The following is a 21,933-nucleotide window of genomic DNA, read 5'->3' as shown; positions in this document are numbered from 1 at the left end:
AAAAATGGCGGGTACCCTGACATCCTCCTGGACTGGATTTCGGAAAAAAATCCTAGAAACATTGACAGCAAAAAATAATGAAGAAAAAAATTACCCTGAAGGTTCCAAGAAGATCACGCGTCCGATTGCCATCCCGTACGTACGTGTAGTATCGCAAGGTCTCAAAACGATTGCAGGCAGGCACGATGTTCCTGTGGTGTTCATGGTACCAAAAAAGCTATCGCGTTTCTGCGCGAAAATAAATAGACTTGATGAGACACCTAAACTACGTTGCCCCACGAACCATGAGAGGAAACACGTCGAATGCGATACCGGCGTGGTTTATTCTATTCTCCTCTCATGCGGAATGAAGTATGTCGGCCAAACGGGCCGGTGCATAAACAAAAGTCTAAATAAGCATGCCAAAAATTCGCAGTGTTCATAGATCGTACTGTAGCGGTTAGCGGGAGAAGCGCCAGGAAGAGGGTTCGCGGATTGCCGGACGAGTCAATGCGTGCGTTCTCGGTGGCTTTGCGTTCGGCGAACTTTTGTTTTGCTTTCTTCCCGAGCCGATGGAAAAGAAATACAAAAGTAAACGAATGTGTTGCGTGCCTCAATCTACGAACCGAGCCATCCGCAACCAGATAAGTCTACATTCCTTCCCACAAGATCCTCAACAGAAGAAAAAATGGGTGGTCAAACTGAGGATTGGAAAGCCAGTGACGCCGCCAATGAATGTCTGGAGTGCACACTTCATCTCAAAAGATTTTTTCTAGAGTAACACAGGTAAGAATGAAATAATTTCGCATGTGTCAGACGAATGTCAATAATTTGGGTAATGCGTAGTGTATGCTGCAAGCCGGATGTGTTAGTATTGGTGCGAGGAGTAGTGCAAGGAATTCGCGCCGTGACGTTGATACGCGTATAGCTCTGCATTAAACATTAAGTTGGGTTTTTTTTTTTTCAAAACAGTTGTATGCGTAGGATTTATTGTGCGGCCACAGTGCCCATGCTAGCCTGATGCGCGATACCGGTAACGACTTCTGCACAGTTGCTTCCCTGCCAATCTGATGGGTGTATGCGGGAGTTTCGGTCACAGGCCACTTATTACCATCACAAGAAAGACTGAAATTTTATGAGCGTGAACGAGGAAGCTGTAGCGGTCTCGAAGAGTCGATATTCCTTGTGTCGTTTGTCAGTGATTCTTGAATATTTTGGAGCTCGAGATAGTAAGAAAATGTAATGGCAAATTAATTTTGCAATGTTTAGACCCCCAGGTGTGGACGCAAGATAAAAGACGACTCCTCAGTACTGCTGTGCCTTCACAGCTTCTGCCAAAGAGGACTCATGACCACGAAGACAGCTACAGGTTGCAACCCAAACCGACCGTGCTGCAAGAGCATCTGCTAGGAATGGCCGTGGCATGTCAGGGCTTGTCAGTGATGATTAAGTTTTTTTTTTTTTCAAAATGGATTTGCAACGACTAAAAAATGTCCCCGTCTATTTTTGCATTTCTTTCCTGCTGTGAGAATGAGGCAAAGTAAGCAACAGGGGCTGCAGATGAACGAAACAGTATGTAGTTGTCTTCTGACCATTATTTTTATTCTTAATTGCACAGCAATGTTCAGATTAGCTCAATATCACTATGATTATTCTAGCTTTAAAATTATCTCCTTCAAGTGAACACAGTTTGCAGCCACCCTGAATGATAGTATCTATCCTGTGTAGTTAGTTGCACAGCCCTTGGCATACAACTGTTTGGTAGGAAGTAAAGCATCCAATTGTTTTCAGCAAATATGTATAAAGACCTAGAGGCTGATTATGACATATGAGTTAAGAAGCCATCTATCATAGCAACCATTTATTGATTGAAAGTGCGCGGGAAACAGTGAAGATGAAGCACTTTCTTCTTTATCTGTGCCGTATACTACATTCGACCTTGCATGGTGGATCAATTTTTAAGAGGGCTCAGCTACTGATCACAGTACTCAAGTTCAAACCCAGCCATGCAACCACATTTTGATGGCGGGGAAAAGCAAGGTGCATGTATACTGCATGATATCAGTGCACATTTTAAGTCTTTACGCAGTCTAAACAGTTTGGAGCCTTCGACTGCAGTGTCTCTCATAGCCTGAACAGTTTTGGGACATTAAACACCGTGCACATATTTACCTGCCCTGCTACAATTGGAGCTGATGCCACAGTTGTCAAACTTTGGAATCCAGTTTCGCACCTCTATTTTTGTATTTCATGCAGGTATAGCAGCAGAACATTTGGGACCTCCTTCAGCACTGCATAGCTTGCCTAGTAAAGTCGACAGCATCGATAGCTCTAATGAGGTAAGTTCAGTTCAGTTCAGTTCAGGCGTTCAGTCGTGTCCGACTCTTCGTGACCCTATGGACCATGTCACGCCACGCTTTCCGGTCTCTCACTATCTTCTTAACATCACATAGCTTCATCTGCAATGCCTCGAGAATGCCATCTAACCATCGCGTTCGCTGCCTACCCCTTCTCCGGCGACCCTCAACCTTTCCCAACATCAAATCTTTCTCCAGCGACTCCTCTCTTCTCATCAGATGACCAAATTAGCTGAGCTTTAACTTTAGAATTTGACCCTCCAATGAGCAGTCAGGGTTTATGGTCGACAATATTGACTGATTTGATCTTCTGGCAGTCCAAGGAACTCTCAAGAGTCTTCGCCAGCACCACAATTCAAACGCGTCAATTCTCACACAAACGCGTCAGCCTTTTTCACAGTCCAACTCTCGCATCCATACATCGCAACTGGAAAGACCATAGCACGAGTTATACGGATCTTGATTGGCAGACTAATGTCTCTGCTCTTTACTAGGCGGTCAAGGCTAACCATTGCTCTCTTTCCCAGAAGCAGACGTCTCCTAATTTCATGGCTGCAGTCTCCTTCCGAGGTAATCTTGGCGCCCAAGAACAGAAAATCTGTCACAGCTTCCACTTCTTGTCCATTGATGCTCCAGGACTTGATAGGGCAAGACGCCATGATCTTCGTCTTTTTAATGTTCAGTTTAAGCCCAAACTTCTCACTCTCTTCTTGTACGCGCATCAGAAGTCTCTTGAGTTCCACTTCACTTTCTGCCATTAAAGTGGTATCATCCGCATATCTAAGGTTGTTGATACGTTTTCCAGCAATCTTCACTCCAGCTGAAGACTCGTCCAGACCGGCCTTCCTCATGATGCACTCTGCATATAGGTTAAATAGGCAGGGCGACAGTATGCAGCCTTGCCTCACCCCTTTCTCAATCGGAAACCAATCAGTAAGGCCATGCCCAGTTCTGACTGTGGCCTCTTGCCCTTCATAAAGGTTCCTGAGGAGACAGATGAGGTGAATTGGAACTCCCATCTCTTGGAGAGCTTGCCACAATCTGCTGTGATCTACGCAGTCAAACGCTTTCGCATAATCAATAAAGCAGAAGTAAATGGGTTTCTGGAACTCTCTTGCTTTTTCCATGATCCAGCGAAGGTTGGCAATTTGGTCTCTAGTTCCTCTGCCCTTGCGAAACCCAGCTTGCACGTCCGGAAGCTCCCGATCCACATACTGCTGCAGCCTACCTTGCAGGATTTTTAACATCACCTTGCTAGCATGCGAAATAAGCGCGATCGTGCGGTAGTTGGAACAATCTTTGGCACTGCCTTTCTTTGGAATGGGTATGTAAACTGACCTCCTCCAATCCTGTGGCCACTGTAGGGTTGTCCAAATCTTTTGACATAATGTATGCAGTGTGTTAACAGCGTCGTGGTTGAGGTTTTGAAGCAACTCAGCTGGAATACCATCAATTCCGCTAGCTTTGTTCTTAGAAAGGCTGGCTAAGGCCCATTCAACTTCACTCTTCAGGATGCCCGGCTCGAGATCAGTAATCACAACCGTCCTATGTTGGGTTTGCACATCCGGGTCCTTCTTGTACAGTTCTTCTGTGTATTCCTGCCACCTCTTCTTTATCTCTGAGGCTTCAGTGAGGTCCTTGCCTCGTTTGTCCTTTATCACGCCCAGCTTAGCACAGAAGCTTCCTTTGATATCTTTGATTGTCTTATACAGAGCTCTTGTGTTCCTTAATTGGCTGTTGTCCTCAACTGCTTGACACTGTATGTTCAGGAAGGCATTCTTATCTCTCCTTGGTATTTTCTGAAAATCCGCATTGAGAACCTTGTATCTTTCTCTTTCCCCCATACCTTTTGCCATCCTCCTTTCCTCAGCTATTTGCAAAGCCTCTTCAGATAACCAGTTTGCTTTTTTGCATTTCTTTTGCTTTGGAACTACCTTAGTAGCAACTTCTTGTATTATATCACGAACATCAGTCCACATCTCTTCGGGTAAGTACTGTCATTCTTATCATTCTCTGGTCATACACCCCCTAGGTACAAAATCACAACCTGAGGAGGGCTGCGGGTTCCATTATCCCGTCCTACGTTTTACTGCTCATCTAGCATAGTAAGTGGTAGTGTGCCTTTTAAGGTGATTTGCATCAGACATGCCTGTTTTGATGATTCCTCTGTTGTCTTAGAGTCAGTTTATTATAAATGCTATTTACAGTTGATTGTAGCATACTTAGACTGTCATACTTATTAGACTGTCGTCAGCTATGCCAGTGCACTCCTTTGTGTTGACGGCATGCAATTTTGAGACTGCTTGCTCAACATTAGTGCTTGACGCAAGAAATCTCAAAATGTCCGAAGACGCTTGGGCCTGTGCTGGCCAGTCTTATGAATGAAGTTTCCAAAACAAAAGAGTCTGGACAACAGCGCTCACAGTGTACTGCCGGTAAATGCTTAACTCTAGCTTGAGCTCCTTCATATTGCACTTGTCGACCCCCATGCTACCAGTCAGTAGATCTCATCACATCGATTGGATTCATTCGGTACCTCTCTTACTTCTTTTTACAAGAAGAATGCAGGAATATCATCTAAGAATCAGTCTTCTTGGTTAGACAACAAATAGCGAGGAGAAGCTGAATTACAGCTTTACGCAGATGGCACATTGCTATATTCATCGACAAAATAGATGCTAGCAGGTGCTTCTTGGCAGCTGGCGTTATAGAGACTCGAAACCCCCCCTCCCCCTTTGTCGTGCAGTCTTCAGTGCTTGCCCGTTTATATACCGTGAAGGAAAGGAAATGGGAAGGTTTCCTTTCAGAACCGGTGCTTGACTAGCGTGAAAGCATGAACATGCCAAAAATAGGTATTTTTCAGTTTGAACTGATTCCAAAATTTTCGCCACCAGATGCTTATTGGGGTTTTCCAGCTAAAACCGAAAAGTACATGACCTTAGTTCAGCAGTATACAGCTAGCACAGTGGGTATTTAAACATTTGTGGCATTTTGAATACAATGTGTCATATTCATACTTCGACGGTAAACTTCTCTTACGCAGGTGGCAACGTGCATTCCAGAAGTGGTTTCAGACTCTTCTCTCACTGGGAGCTCTACACAGCAGAGGTGCGAGATGGCAGAAGCACTGCTGCAGCTTGCAGGCTCCAGTCAAGACATGAAGCAAGTGCTAAATGAAAACAGCATGCTGGACGTAGGTGTCCAGGTGGACTCAGAACTATTGCTAAAAAAATACTATTGTGGAACTGTTGACCACAAACAGTTCTGTGAACGCTTCCATGGGTGTGCAGTCAAAGAGAATATTAGATCTGATTGCTCAGGAAGTAGCTGTAATTGACCATGTGAACACTAGCATGCTCATTCTGGAGCGCATTGTGCTTGTTCTCATTCGACTGAAAACATGCCTGCCATTTGTATGTCTGGCCACATTGTTTGGTGTCAGCAGGTCCACAGCTACCAAGAACTTTATTAGCACTTTGCGGAGCATGGCAGCCATGCTTGAAACAACCGTACCATGGCCTGACAGAGCAGAAGTGCAGAGCAATATGCCCCAGCACTTTGCTGCATTTACGGAAGTACGCATTGTACTGGACTGTACTGGGGTGGAAGTTGAAAAATCCCACTGTGCATCATGCTGGATTTTGACTTATTCATATTACAAGGGGACGCCCACTGCCAAGGTGCTTGTCGGTGTTTCACCTGCCGGCCGAATAACTTTCATTAGTAAAGGTTTTGGAGGCAGGGCTTCTGACAAGGGCTGCGTAGAGAAATCGGATGGGCTAAATAAGCTTGACAGTTTCAAGCATGACGTAATGGTTGATAAAGGTTTCAACTTGGATGGCATTTGTGGGCAGCTTGGGATTGGTGTTGTACAGCCACCTTTTCTGCGTGATCAAGCCCAGTCCTAAGCAGAACATTCTGAGAAGGCGCTAAAAATTGCACGGGCGCGTGTGCACTTGGAGCGTGCCATTCAAATAATGAAAGTTTTTAAGGTGCTAAAGGGCCCTGTGCCCTTGGAGATGGTTGGGTCACTTGACCAAATACTGATCATAATTGCTGGCATAGTGAACCTTTCATCTCTCATTCTTTCAAATGAAAGATTCTAGAGCTACGAGTCCTCAATGCATTCTTCCATTGAAGTGATGTCAGCCCTGTTTGAAGTCTTGCATTTGTCAAACACACATTTTGCTCTTACTTTATTTTGATCTACTCTGTGCATTATCCATTTCCTGAGCTTCATCTCTCCTCTATGCTTGCAGCATTCTTTTTTGTGCTTTGCCTGCTTGGCAACTATTTGACAACACTCCTCCACGTATGCAATGGTTTACCAAATGGATGAAAAAGAGAAAACTAGGCAGCTAGATGGCTGCATGAATATTAATGACTGTACAGCTCACCGAATAGATGAAAGCGTATGCTACCATGTGGTTAAACAAAGCTTTTTTTGCTCTTTATGTTCTTGGTGGCAAGAAAAGTATGCAATGCTGTGAAATATGCTTAGCAATGCCATTACTGAAAGGCTGGAACTATATTCAGGATTAGATACACCAAAGTCCAGCTTGCAGCAATCTGATTTTGCTTCCAACCTGGGAAAAATCCAAACTAGTCATTTGAGCATGTAGTCATGTGTGATCCCATTACTGGTAACACTGATTATATTCAGTATGATTCCTGCCATTCCATTTATTTATTTTTTTTATTTATTCAGATACCCTCAGGGCCCGAAGGCATTAGAGAGGAGAGTGGGAAAGATACATTGGTACAGGGTACAGTGCAGCATAAAACAACATAGGAGAAACGATAACACGACGAAAAGTGATCAAAACAAAAAGAAAGATTGGCGCAAAAAAAAGGTGGAAAAGCAGGTGAGACAAAAGGAAAAAAACATTTCCGACAGTCAACAATGTCACCGAAAACGAACAAAAACAATTGACTACCAACATCTATAAATATAGATTACATACGGCAGTTTTAAAAGAATTTGGGTCCGTAATATCAGCAATGTGCCTAGGAAGGTGGTTCCAACTGACAGAAGTGTTTGGAACAAAAGAATAAGAGGCGTGTTTAGTACGACATGACGGAACACCTACTTTGTAAAGATGATCAATGCGACCTGAAACATATGTGGGGGTAGTTAGTAGCCGGCTCTTAAGGACAGGATTGTGGTAATAGATTTTGTGAAATAGGCATAAGCGAGAAATTTTTCTGCGCAGTGAAAGCGGTGGCAATGATAATGTTTTCATAACGGTAACACTGGAGTTACGGTGATAGTTGGAAAGTATAAAACGTGACTGGCGGTTTTGAACAGATTCGATTTCATATTCTAGAGATGCAAGGCCAGGGTCCCAAACAGGGCTGCGTATTCCAGTTTAGGACAAACAAGGGTTTTATAAAGAAGCAATTTTATTGAACTAGAAGAAAGGCTAAAGTTTCGGTGCAGGTACCCCAACATGCGGTTAGCATTGTTAGTAATAGATTCCACATGCAGATTCCAAGAAAGATTACAAGTTATGTGCACACCAAGGTATTTATACGAAGACACGGTTTCAAGAGGAGTATTATTGAGGTTGTAATTAGCTACTTCATTGTTACGACGAGAAATACGCAAATGTTTGCACTTGTTAATGTTAAGCTCCATTTGCCATAATTTACACCACTCTGAAACTTGGTTAATATCAGACTGAAGAACAGAAATGTCAGAGTCACTGTTAATTTCACGGTAAATAACACAATCGTCAGCAAAGAGTCACACAGAAGAAGCAGCAAATCATTAATATAAATTAGGAAAAGTAGGGGCCCTAGTAGGAGCCCTGGGTAACGCCTGAGCCCACTGGAGAGGAACGAGAGTTCGATTTATTTGCTGTCAGGTATTGAGAACGGTTAGTGAGGAAAGACTGAAGCCACGAAACGATGTTAGGGTCGAGTTTGAGGTTACTTAATTTGAAAAGTAGTAATTGGTGAGAAACTTTATCGAAAGCTTTGGAGAAATCGAGGAATATACAGTCTGCTATGGAACCCCGGTCAAGAATGAAATGAAGGCCTTGTGAAAAGCATAGAAGCTGAGTCTCGCATGAGAATGTTTTACGAAACCCGTGTTGGGAATGACTGAAGAAAGAACTTCATTCAAGAAAATTGGCGAGATGAGAGCAGATGACATGTTCCATGATCTTACATGGGATGCTAGTAAGTGAAATGGGTCGGTAGTTATTAGGAGAATGTTTGTCCACAGACTTGTGCAGGGGAACCACCTTGCCCACCTTTCAGTCGCTAGGAACACAGCTACACTCAAGAGATTGTTTATACAGTTCAGCAAACATAATGGCACTATACACTTTAGTATTTTTTCAAAAATTTCGAGTTAATGTTGTCCACTCCGCATGATGATGACATCTTCAGTTGTTCAATCATTTTTTCCACGCCCACAGGGTCCATTATAACGGGGTACATAAAAAAGAAGTCACGGGGTGGGTAATGAGGAACTTTGGTAATTGTTAGTAAAAGAAGCAGTAAACACATCATTAAGAACATCAGCACAGATTTCACAAGGAATTAATTGTTCATCTGCAGTTTTCAGATTGATTGTAGATGGGTCAGTTTTCTTAACCACGTTCCAAAATTGTTTTGGGTTATTTATTAGCATCGATGGAAGAGTATGACTAAAAAATGACTCCTTAGCTTGTTTTAGTGCTGATTTATATGCAGACGCAGCAGAATAGTAAGCGTCCCACCGGGGCATAGAGTTAGACACTTTGGCGGAGCGAAACAGACGTTTCTTTTGTTTGATAGCCGTTTTAGTGAAGAATTATACCAGGGCGAACAGTTGTTAATATTTTTCGCAGCGGAACGTAAGAATTAGTCAGGGAGGATATTTTATCCTTATAAAGGGTCCAGGTAATTTCAATTGGGCGGTCATGAAAAGAGGGCAAGTATTCATCGATAAAAGCAGCGAGTTCACGATTAATTGCATCAAAGCTTGCCTTTTGGTAGTCACGGATATATTTAGAAGTGTTATATCGGTGTGGTATCGCGAAATTTACTGAAAAATGGAGCAGGCAATGATCACTTAAACCTGGCAAACAAGATATTGGAGCAACGATATCAGGCGACGTGTTGAGAACAAGGTCTAACAAGTTTGACGAAGAAGATGTAACACGGGTAGGCTGGGTAACAAGTTGGGAGAAATTAAATCCGGCACACATGCGCAAAAAACCATCGCACTCTGTAGAAAAAGGATCAACATAAGAACGTTCGTTGGACCAAAATATATTTGGAAAATTGAAGTCACCTACTAAAACAGTAGGAACGTTTGGAAAACGAACGGTATAATGGCGCAAACAGCATCATGAATTTCTTCAACAAACGTGGCACTGTACGAGGGAGGGCGATAGCAAACTCCTAAGATCAGTTTTTTAAAGCGCGTGCGCAGTTCAACCCAGATAAGTTCTAAACTGGTGACGACATGAACAGGAGAAGAAAAAAAGTGTGTCGGCAACAGCTATCAAAACGCCACCATCATTTCTGTCACCCCTATCACACCGATAAGTGTAAAATGCGTATTGCAATGAAAGATACGTTTCAGTAAGGCAAACAATATCAGCATCGCATGCATCGATAGTCGCGCATAGCTCATCACGTTTAGGCACGACGCTTCTAATATTTGTGTAAAGGAACGATAATGAACGCTCAAACAGCGAGGAGTGCCCGCTACCCCTCACGCATCGTTATTGTACACCAGTTTCAGGTGAAAAGCTTGTAGTACTGCGAACTTCAGAAACGCCGTCATTAAGCTGGTCGTAACAGTAACACTTGCCGTTCATGTAAAGCTTATTATAGCGCAGTTTGAATTTAGACTTTTGACCGATACCAAATTCTACGAGTTTTTTCCGTACCTGCCGAGTCATGAGAGAATAATCTTCGCTTACCTTAATGTCTTTATCTTTCAGTTTAGAACTTGAGAGAATTTTTTGCTAGTTTTAAAAGATAAGAACTTCGCAATAACCGGCCTGCTTTTATTCTCTGAAAAAGTACCAAGTCTATGAGCCCGTTCAATTGATAGTTCCGATGGTGTCAAGTTCAAGGCGGATGAAAGTACATTCACATTTTTACTTCAGTGTCATCCCAGGACTCAGAATTGCTGTCAGAAATGCGAAAAAACAGAAGATTATCACGGCGCTGCCTATCTTCGAGCTTTGCCTGACTAGCCCTCAGTTTCAAATTTTCACAAGCTAGGTTATCAGCAAAACTTTCCAGTCGTTGACATTCCTTCTGCAAAAATTCATTAGCGGCAGCTTTGCCTTCGACTACAGTTAGCCTTCTGTCAATATCTGATAGATGATTCTGAATAGCCTCCGGGCTCTTCTTGATTTCATTTACAGTACTGATTAAGTCAACTTTGTCTTTCTCCATTTTGGCGGTTCGAGTATTCATATCCTGTAGCAATGAAAACAGATCACTTAACTGTTTCTGCTGTGTATCATGATTAGCTTCTGGTTCTTGGGAACGCGTATTGCGTCCCAGTCCTGGGTTTTCTTCCACGTCACCAGACAGCAAAAGCAACTCTTTAACAACCATCACGCACTCGCGTAGCAAAGACAAAAGTATTCCCGGGGGTGGGAACAGCAACAAACAGGCATTGTCCGATTTACTAGCGTATAGACAAGAGTCGTGACTGACCTGGGCAAAGAAACGGACGAAATTGAAGAGCTGCATCACGTAGCTGCTCCCACGCCCACTGAACTGTTCCGGAGCACGCCAGCAGTTCTTATCGACGACGGGTGTTGGTGGCATAGTCGATCCGGACGCCTTGATCCACGGAGAGGTTATCCAGCAGGGTTGCCGGTGTTGGTCAAAATTTTCATCGTGAAGGCTAACGAAACGCATAGGCGCGTCACTGCAATCCCACGCATCCAAAGTACACTGGGCGCCAAGCTGTAGATAGGAAGCAACATGGGCAAAGAAATGGACGAAATTAAAGAGCCGCATCACGTAGCTGCTCCCACGCCCACTCTTTAAGCACACTTGCAACCACTCCTACCGTAGATAGTGGCACTGCTAATGCAGCCTGTCCTAACCCGATGTTCACTGCACACATAGCCTACGGGGCGTATGCATTCCTTGCATGCTGTTCTGGGCAGACTGTTCACTTTGTTTATGTTCTGCAACACATTGGACGTGCGTGAACATATCAACATGGCGACAAAACTTGACAAAATAAGTTGGTTACTGCATTCACTAAACAAATGCTTTAGGATTGTTATCTTGACAGCGAACTATTGCCATTTACTTGCTGGAAGCACTTCATATTGCCACCTGACGGTTTGAGGTAGCGCTTGAAAGACGAAGTTGAAGACTCGCGCGCTTCGGCTAGCTAGGACTGTGGACTCTTGAGCCTGTGTCTTTGTGTTACCGTTTCCCGTGAACCTCTGTCTTGAGTGTGTGTCTCTTCCCCTTTTGCCGATTCCCATAAATCCCTGTCACGAATCTTCGTGACAGTTTTGGTGGAGGTACTGGGTATTTGTCCTCTCAATTTCACACAACCCTCCGCGAACCAACGACACCGAGCTTTTGCCTGTGGACATGCCAGTTCATCGCGTCAGCCGGAGGAACTTGGGCCTTCCTCCCGAACACGGGCCCTTGGAGTCCACTTCAACAACGGCCTCCGGCTAGCGACGCAAAGCACTACGTCGGTCATGCAAGGTACTCCTGTTTACCTTCAAAACCCCCGAGTGCCGAAATTGTTCCATGACACTACGCATGAAGACGTTGAGGATTGGCTAACTCAGTTCGAACGAGTCGCATCCTTTAATCAGTTGGATGACAACTTAAAGCTACGGAACGTCATTTTCTGCCTGGAAGACCATATTTTGACATGGTATGAGAACCGAGAAGGCCCGTTAACATCATGGCCTGAGTTCCGCCGTCTTATCATAGAGGCGTATGTCAGCCTGGTTGGCGCGAACGAGCAGAACGTGCTTTACAATCTCGGAAAACGATTTCAAATGAGTCGGTCATGATATATGTTGAGGACATGACGAAACTATTTCGACGTGCGGATCCTAACATGTCTGAAGACAGAAAACTGCGCCACCTGATGCATGGGGTTAAAGAACAGCTTTTTGCTGGTCTTCTACGTAACCCATCAACTACAGTTACCTCATTTTTAATAGAGGCGGTCATCATGGAAAAGATCCTACTCCAGCGCTCGGCGGTCTACAACAGCCCAACCCTCGCTACGACTGCTGCCGAGCCTCTTACAGCTGCTGTAAGCAATACTGATCACCTTCGAGATCTTATTCGTGCAATCGTACACGAGGAACTGCAGAAAGTTTGTGGCACGTTCCAACCCAGGGGGATTCTCTCGCTCATATAATAGGCGAAGATAATTCAGCGTAGAGATCCCTGTCTTCGGGACAATATTCATGCCTTATTTGTGGCGAGGCAAACCCTTCTACGTTGTGTACACCTTGAAGTGTTTCATTGATAAATTAGGCAGCTAGCCTCCCATTAGCCCGCATGAAATGGCGGAAGTACATGATGCATGTTGTTGCTTAGTCATGAAAAGGTGTTGAAGAAACAAAGTGTGTTTATAGAACTGATTGTACTTTTATTTGCAGTGTTGCATGTTCTGTGAGCATGCATATTATCTTCATGCAACACCCAGCTGGGCTGATCCTGCCAGCCTTGGTAATAAACACTTAAAATATACAAACTGAAGCTTCCTCACAAGTCTATCGATGTACTCATCACAGCGGTGCACATCAATAGTCAGGGGTTCAACTTGTGAGTACACCATAAAGTCAGTTGTCCTCAAGTTGAGCAGGAACATTCCCAGTTGGACTTCAGAATAATAGCAGTGCCTCGGGTTCAAAATGAAATTCTCATTTTCCTTCTTATATGGCAGTTTTTTGTCCCCCACTAGCTCAGAAGCCTCCCTCGTCTTGCCAAGAATGGGGCTTTTAATTTCAAGTAGGATGGCTGGCTCGCCCTTCCTGAATATAACGCCATCTGTGCTATAGCCAAGCCATGGCACACTTGGATGCACAACAAAGCCCATTTTTTCGAAAGTGCTGTTCGATGAACCCGAGTAAGCCTCAATGGCTTTTGCCTCCAAGACTCTGCCATATTTAGTGGCATTATCACCCCTGAAGCTCTCAGTCATCATCTTTGAGACTTTCATCTCCCAGGTATTGCTTTCCTTGGGAATGATTGTAAAGTAAGACTGGCACTTGCTGCCCGATATTCTTACTTTACGCTCCGGGTGCCACTTTGTGTTGGTTTGACACCTCGGTTGAGCACTAATCTGCACTGCTTCTTCATGTGACACCACCACATGGTTGTGATAAAATTGCCTTTCAGCCTCTCTTAGGTCTTCTTCAGCAAACTTGTAAATTTTGAGCTTCACTGCACTGCTGAATGCCACATCATGGAATTGCATTTCTGTGTATGGACTTATATTATGTTCCATCATGTGGCTCAGCAAAGCTTACTCCTGGACAGTCGCATTTGCTGAAATTGGAGCTTTTTCTGGTTGTCTGCCATTGAAGTGCAGCGCCAATGCACTCTGTGGCAGGCCTGCTATCAGTCTGCGCCTTATGCCATCTTGTTCATCACTTGTAAGTCGCAGTCTCGGGACAGCTTGCACATGGCAAAGTTCTTGCAGCTCCCGTGCCTGGTACATGGGAGTCGCCTTGAGCTTGCCTCAGGCTTGCTTGAGGTCTGTGCTGGTTAATGTTTCCAGATTTTGGATACCAACCCTGTTGGCAAAAAAAAACAATTGGTAATAATTGAAAAAGTTCTGAATATAACACCACCAGTTGCTATGCTAACTTTCACTGCTATATTGAAATCTGCTAAGAAGCGGTTCGTGGATTAAAAAAAAAGTTTAGGACGACTTTGACTATTTTGTACTGGGGCTAGTTTTCAGTAGACAGCCAATACAGAGCACCAATGAATCGTCACTTTCAGTACTGACTAGGCCCCATGCTCTAAAAAAAAAAATAGTTTTCAATGCTACCATGAGCTAACGTGAGAGTCCTATATGCAGCTTCACCTGAAAAGCTCAGAATTGACAAATGTAGTTGATGTCATTAGAAATCTGACCATTATTAAGGACACTAAGCTACGTGGGAGGATAAAGCAGTCCTCTACTGGATTGTGTTGGCATTTCATGACAGTATAACTGTAGCTTTTTTCACTATTTACAAACTAATAGAACACACATGCTTCTGTGCTATGGCACCTGTGCAGAATAAGGTGCATCTGTTCGGAGGCTACTGCCATAGATTACTAATAATATAGCTGCATCCAGAAAACTAAATATGCAAAAGTGCATTTGACGAAATGGACCACAATAAAGTATGCTTAAATAGGTCATGAGACAGAGCAGTTGGTAATGTAGGATATTACCTCGGCATTGGATCAACACTAGTAATTGCATATAATATGTGTCACATGACTACTTTCGACCCTCACTGAACACAACTTTCACTGAGGTTTTCAAACAGGATTGAAGCCTTCTGTTCTACACAGATGTTTTGAATGGCCAGTGAGAAGTATTGTCATACCTTTTAAGGTATTTCTATGCTAACATTTGAGATTTTATTGCATTAATCCATTTTTTAGAGCTCAATGAGAATGAAGGCGTCAACAATCACTCTCATATGTTCTTAAAAACTTAGTACTCAAGGAAGGGGCTTCAAGCCAAGCAAACTCGAGCTCACTTTTTTTTTTAAATCCGCAGTCATAAGCCACATGGACGTAGTGACCACATCATCGACTTCATTGCATCAGCCAACCTGTTTCCTTTTGACCACACCCTTCATCCTTCGTAGCATTATTTTTAAGCCTTGAAGAAATAAACATCGCAAATATTTACAAAAAGGAGCTGGCTTGTACTTGAGAGTTGCGTGTGACAACCTCGGTCTGTACTCAGTTGAATGCAGGTCGAGTTTCATGAGGATCTAAAGTGTTCATGTTGTGCGAGGACTGTTAATTGTTCATGGCTTCTTCCTTTTAAGGGCTTGTATTACCGAGTGTGCCTTGTTGAGTTACAAGCAAGTTTGCTGCAACCATGAAGTGCTTGAGGAATGTAACTCTTTCAATGCAAATTACTAAGTGATGTTATTGACATGAAATTGCATGCTTGCATCACGTTGTCATTTGGTGTTATGCTTTCCACGGTACTTGTATGCCTCTGAGAATGTCTGATATAATAAAGGTCATGATAAGAAATTGAAATGTTCTTGCCTGTGCGCCAGCAGCAACATTGCTACAAGGTGCTTGCATCTTTGAGAATTTCAAGCCTTGCAGGAGCAGTGACCTTATAAATACGTAGAAGGAATAAAACAAACATGCTTCTCTGCAATGATGACTGCAATTTTCAGGTCTCGCTGTTTGCAAGCGCAGTGACTGTCTAGCTCTCGGCGGACACCTGAATGCGCCGCGGGGGAAGGAGAAAAAGAGGCACCATATTATTTTGCCGCACACGGGCATACTGTGCGTCATTTCGCCGTCATGGCAACGCGCGGCTGTAGCGGTCACAATTACTACTGGCTTCCTTTAGAAGTAATGCAGGCACCACGTGCGTCGTTTTCTAAAATCCTCGCTCAAACACAATCAACCCCATCTACTACGCAGACTTGTAGATCGTTTCTCTTCCGACCTGTCAAACTGTGTAGCACTGCTGCTCGAGGAGACACAATTACCACTGTATAACCAGCGCGAAATTCTCACGAGCCGTAGTAACTCTCGACAGAACTGCTAAATACACGTTAAATGTGGGTCGACTTCTGCTTGAAGCTATTCTGACATATATGCCCTGCATCGCTGGAAGTTGAAGATGACAACGATCAGCAACAGTGACACAAAAGAAGACAAAGTGGTAGCAACAATTGATGCAAGAATAAGGTCGACGCTGCTGTGTTTCTGTGTTTTGTGTGCTGTGCCAGCCTGGACTAACCTTCGTGGACTAACCTTGCCACATATCATCTTGGTGGAGGTGAATCAAGATACCCGTACGCGCTGATTAGTTCATTTACGTTGCCAAAAGCTGGATTTTTCGAAGCGGCCGCCACCTACCTGAGATCACAACCACGTCTCAAACAGCTACGATGACCTCCGTATACCCTGCATTTCAGCAAAGGTGAACGAGAAGTTTTAAAAAGGCTTGTTGTGATATTGAGATGGTTTCATTACAATTGCAATACTAATGTTGATTTACATCAGGATAGAGGTGAAAAAGCTGCCTTCCTATTGCAATTACGTAATCAATGTTAGTGGTTACCTAAGTTAGCAAGTGCGAGATGCCGGGTTAGTTGGTATTGCATTCCTTAAAGAACAGCACAAGGAACAACACGGAAATACAAAGAAGAATCGAAGCACACTGGCGCTGACTAACTGCTGAAATTTTATTACGGGGCAAACATATATAAACATGCATAATGGAGTGCAGCCAGACCCTTTTACTACACTGTTTTCGGTGATCGCGCAGCATCACCTTGCCTCCACACCTTTATGCATGTTTATAACTGCTGTACAAAGAAATAAAATTTTAGTTGTTAGTCAGCGCCTGTGTCCATCCATTCTTCTGTGTGTTTCCGTGTTGTTCCTTGCACTGTCATATAAGAATACCTAGGTTTGGTGAAGGTTTGGGACATGCCCTTCAAGACATCAACACGAACCATTCTCGAAATTATACGAGCTATTTGGCGTTGAGAGCTTGTGTTGTTGATTACTGTGTCATATCCCTTCTACAGTAAGCCCGCTTAAAAAATCATGCACACCGATTTGTATTTTAGGCCAGTTGGCGAAGCTTAATTTGAGGTCTCATAATGGACCTTTTCCCAGCAGCATCCTGTGATTGCACAAAGCCTCCTCACCCGCCGTTTTTGACTACCATGCTTGCGAAAAGTGCGTTTTCTGCGCGTAATTTTCAACGAACGTCCCCTCGATTATCCAGGCAGTGGCCTGCTGCACAATAACGGAGCTGTTCCCAGTGGCGCATTCCTCTTGTGACCGCCAGGCGAATTACACTCGACGGGATTGATTACCGATGTTCCCTCGCATATTTTGCTGCTGAAATTTGTTAACAATAGTTAGGTGGGCCTATTTTCGGAGAAGTAATTTAATGCGGCTTGGTATCGCCTAGCTTGTATAGAGACGCGTGAGTTATCTATGGACACACTCCCCAGCTCCTGTCCCCCATGACAATAGACCAGTTGCAAAACCCCAAGTCAGCTTCCCTGCGCGGCAGAAATTCCTGCATATAGGCGGCATAGACTTACTTTGGGGTAATCGTTGGATGCAGTGCTGGCACATCGCCTGGCGGGTAGGGTAATTCCCGTACCCCTCCCCCATTCGTCGCAGCATTCCCCGCACTGCTCACAATGATTGTGCGGCCGTTCGCCGCGTCAATGAAGCTAGGGACGTTCTTTCATGACAAAGCACGTACGGGGAACTCCTCTACCGAAATGGCGGCCAAGGAGCTTCACTCATGCGCAGTAGCGATACTTAAAAATGTCCATTTCGTGCAGTGCTAGCATCGTATAGGCCATCGAAAATGCACAGAATCATCGCTGCCTGCCCTCTCATCAAACGAGAAGGTGCAACTAAAGAGTCCTTTTGTCATGGATCAACTAAATCAACTGCAGAGGGAAGGTATATCAGAGTGTGTCCAAGCGTCTCACTCAAGCATCACTGCACATGCTAGTTGGAAGTAACCCTGCACATAACTACACCGTATAAGCCCACCCTAATACTGTCAAAGAATTTCTTCAGAAATTTTGGGAGCATCATAGGTAACCCCCTCGTCATACGTTAATCGCCTTGCGGCCAGAAGAGGAGTGGGGAGCTAGAAAAAAGTTTCCCATGCAAGAGAAATCTCTTGCTACTTCTGAAGCCGCGACGCGTTTTCAATACGCTCCCAATTTTCTACCGCGTCGCCGCAGTTTAGTCGATTAGGTCTTTCCATTGCTTCCGTGTGAAATACCTTTAAATATGTGTACTCTGCATCACCTCTCATGATCTTGTTTTTCTCTCCCTCAGGTTCCCTCGGAGTATGGATCCAACCACGACGATGACAGAAGACTGTTCAGTTATCCTGCCTTTTTCAAACTCAATAAAAAGTAAACCCTGTCTTTCGTCGTTATGTACCAATATGTATGCAAACTGCACTCTGAATGGCTACACGGCACGCCACACATCTGTCTCTCTAGCACGAAGAAACAAAAATTCCGGAAGCGAGGACGTCTGTGACCGGCTAACGTAGTCATAATACGTCTTTTCACCAAGCGATTTTCTGCTGTATAGGCGTATATATGTTAAGGCTGTCTATAGTTGCAGGTGGTGCTGGTGGAAAGCATTTATTACAAAAGGAGAGGTTGCTTGGAGAGCCACCCCTAGTGGGCCGCGGAAGTAGCATTACCAAGAATATGCAAAACGAAGTCGCTTGCGTGCAGGATGTCTCCTATTGCAGTGAAAACGGCGTCGCTTTGTGACTAACTGCGCAATCAGTCGAATGGCAGTTTTCAAAGTTCTAGCGTACCATTGTGCGTGTAGAGTATATTTAGAAATGAAGGGTGTAAACATACCCCTTCGAAGAAAAAGAAAGTTACCTTAAAAGGGTGTAAAAATACGCTTTAATGTAGATTTGTGATACTCTTCGGGGTGGTAACATCCTCCCAAACGAAGCGTAAATATGAAAGGTACGTCCATCCAAAACGTGCAAAGATGGACTTACAGAGCGCTGTATTAAGCTCATTACGCTGGCTCCCCTGTTACACGGGCACTTGTATGGCCTTGAAAATTACGGTCCTTTGCTGCAAAGGTGTTGACGCGCAGCTACACGGCAAAGTCGTGCGCCCTTTGCAATAAAGGACCGTAGCGGGAAAGGCTGCCGTCAGCGGCCTTTAGCTGCGTAAAGGAGCAGCCCAGACCTGAGCGTCACCGAGCGGGCTTAAAAAAACAACAAAGAAACAAAAACGTTGATACACATGTAACTTTAATATTATATTTAAGCCTACATGATTTTATTTAGCGTTAACTTTGCATTTCAATCAACTCTTAAAATCTCGAGTGTTGCTAGAAGACTTCGAACGTTTTCAGCAGCCGCATCGACATACGTGTCTCTTTGTTGTGATGTGCGTTTAGTGCGGTCGTCTTTCCTCGTTGTTTTTTGCTTGTGCCAGCATTTGTCGTTTTGTTTTTTGCTAGCTTTTTACTATTTATTTCTTATTGCCGCGTTTTAATCAGTTGTTTTATATATTTATTGTTATTTTTTAAACGTACTGTATTTTAATTTTCGGCCAAATGTCGATGGAGCCGGTTGGTGAGGCCTTTCAGGCAGGCACGCGAAAGTGCGCGTCGAGAAATGCGGCCAGAGGGCCACGCACGTGCGCATTGGCCGGAGCGCGAAATCTGGGCCCTTATCCGTCTGTGGGAGGACCACCTTTCAGCTCTCCGAGGTGATAGGAGGTACGGGCCCGTGTGCGAGGCCATTGCTCGTGCACTGGCCGAACAAGGCATCGTGAAAACAAAGGAGCAGATTCATTCAAAGATTGAGAACCTCACGACGGAATATCGGTGAGTAGCTAGTGCTATTCTCTTGGATGATTGATTGTATACGTTACGACACCTTATTTACCAAACTGAGACTTGGCGCGCGACGAGCACCACTTCGCGCACTTCTTCCACCTCGTAAGAAACAGGCCTGAATTGTGCAGTTATGTATTTTGTACGGGTGCATTTTGGCAACTTCGCACGCTCTCGGAATTTTTTCATATCAGAGCGAGCTATGGCACGCAGCTGTGAATGTGAATCGGCTGGTATAACGAAGCTTCATGTTAAATTTTAGTTCGCAGATTTTACCGACTTATGCAAGCAGTATCTTGTACAGGTGGGCATGCTGCCGAATATTACTCCTCGCCTTTCAGCTTTTTTTTTTTTTATCGAGTTGCGCGAAGTGACGTGTTTTTGTTGTTCTTGCAGGCTACGTCGTGCATATACAGTCTCATTTTCTTATATACCGCGGAATCACGTTAACGCATTAGGTTTCTTGACACTTCGCCCCACACTGCTGATCTCATTTCATCCCACATAAAAAAAAAGAAAAAGAACTTGTTAGCCTTGGTAACTCAATCGCAGTAGCTAAAATGGGCAACGGATGAAGAAAATTCTTTGATTTGTCCATTTGCTAGGAGCCTAGTACTCATTGAACTCTGATTACTTGCAGGAGGTGGTCACGGAAGCACACCGGCCAAGGTGCAATACATTGGATCTTTTACTTTGAAATGAACCGGTTCCTGGGCAGCTTGCCTGTGAACAACCGTTCCCTGGTGGAGGAGAGCAACTGCAACCCTCTCAGCACAGTCGAAAAGGTAACTTCCATGAAATAATATGCATCTCCATCTACATGGACGGCATTTCAACCTTCAATATCTCAACAAACATGATTGACAGGCTAAATACACAAAGTAGAAAAGTGCTAATGGGAAAATTCACTGCCCTTCATTCAAGCCAGAAATACAGCTAGGTTTCAGATCACATGGTTGGCATGAAATGGTATTCCTTCAAATCTGAAGTCCGACTGCTCAACAAATAACTTCATGTCTGGCTCAGCAAAGGCTTTGAATATCTATTTCAGATGACCACTCTGTAGATGTAAAATAACAAATATTTATTAAAAGTAACGATACAGGTTGGCACGTCATGCTAAGGACCAAGTTAAAGCATTACCAGGTGATCACAGCTGTTATTTACTGAAGTGTAAGGCAGACAGAAGATTATGCAAACTCTTGGGGTGGCTACGAAGATGTCTTGCTATTATACAAGTAAGCATGGTTTTCATGCGGAACACTTTGAGGTCACTGCAAATAAAGAGAGGACTATTTGTTGGTTGAACTGTTCAATTTCTTTTCCAGCCGTCTCTATCTGGATGTTTTTAATACTTAAAGTGCTATCCTACTACATCGACAGTTTTGAATGTTGTTCACGTTTCATCTCGCTTCAAACTGTTTTCATGCAGAGTGTCACTGCCATGGAGACAGGAAGCGGAGACGGCTGTTCCTTTCATCTCGACGATGAAGAAGGTAGTCTATCTGCTGCTGCAGACGTGCATGCCGCAGATTTTCAGTCCAGCATGCCGCAAGCTGTGGTTGACAGTATCCAACAATTGCCACCTGCTGTTGCTGCCACTACACAACAGCAGCCAAAGCGGAAGCGTAAGCGGCCGCTGACTACAGGAGAAGAGAATCAGCTGGCAATGATAGGAGAACAGCGCCTCCTGCGACAAGGCTTGGAGGAGTACAGGAGGCAAGAGCTTGAGCTTCGGGAGCGCCAAGTGAAGGCCGAAGAAGAGCTTGTTGATATGATGAAGGAATATTTGAAGAAAAAGTTAAATGTGGAAAAGTCAGCTTGTGTTGTTGTTATGTACATGCTACCATTGGTCCACATGCTGCATGAAGGACTCAAGGCAGTTCTTTTTTTGCTGCAATGCTGGCAGCTCGGCAAGGTATATAGCAGACAGCACTCGTCAAGTCTAGTCTCCTTACAACTGTTGGGGATGAAAATGATGCACGAGTGCTGCCTGAACATTAGGCCCACT

The 21,933-nt window shown here is 44.1% G+C and overlaps 1 pseudogene; it reads left to right on the top strand.

Moving 5' to 3' along the window:
* The first annotated feature begins 5,451 nt into the window (after positions 1-5,451).
* Positions 5,452-6,442, top strand: LOC146186859 (uncharacterized; annotated as a pseudogene).
* The last annotated feature ends 15,491 nt before the right edge of the window (positions 6,443-21,933 follow it).

This window comes from Amblyomma maculatum, chromosome 6 (genome assembly GCF_055883805.1).
Source record: "Amblyomma maculatum isolate TAMU_Amacu chromosome 6, ASM5588380v1, whole genome shotgun sequence".
Taxonomy (NCBI): Eukaryota; Metazoa; Arthropoda; class Arachnida; order Ixodida; family Ixodidae; genus Amblyomma; species Amblyomma maculatum.
This window is presented reverse-complemented; position numbering and strand designations above follow the sequence as displayed.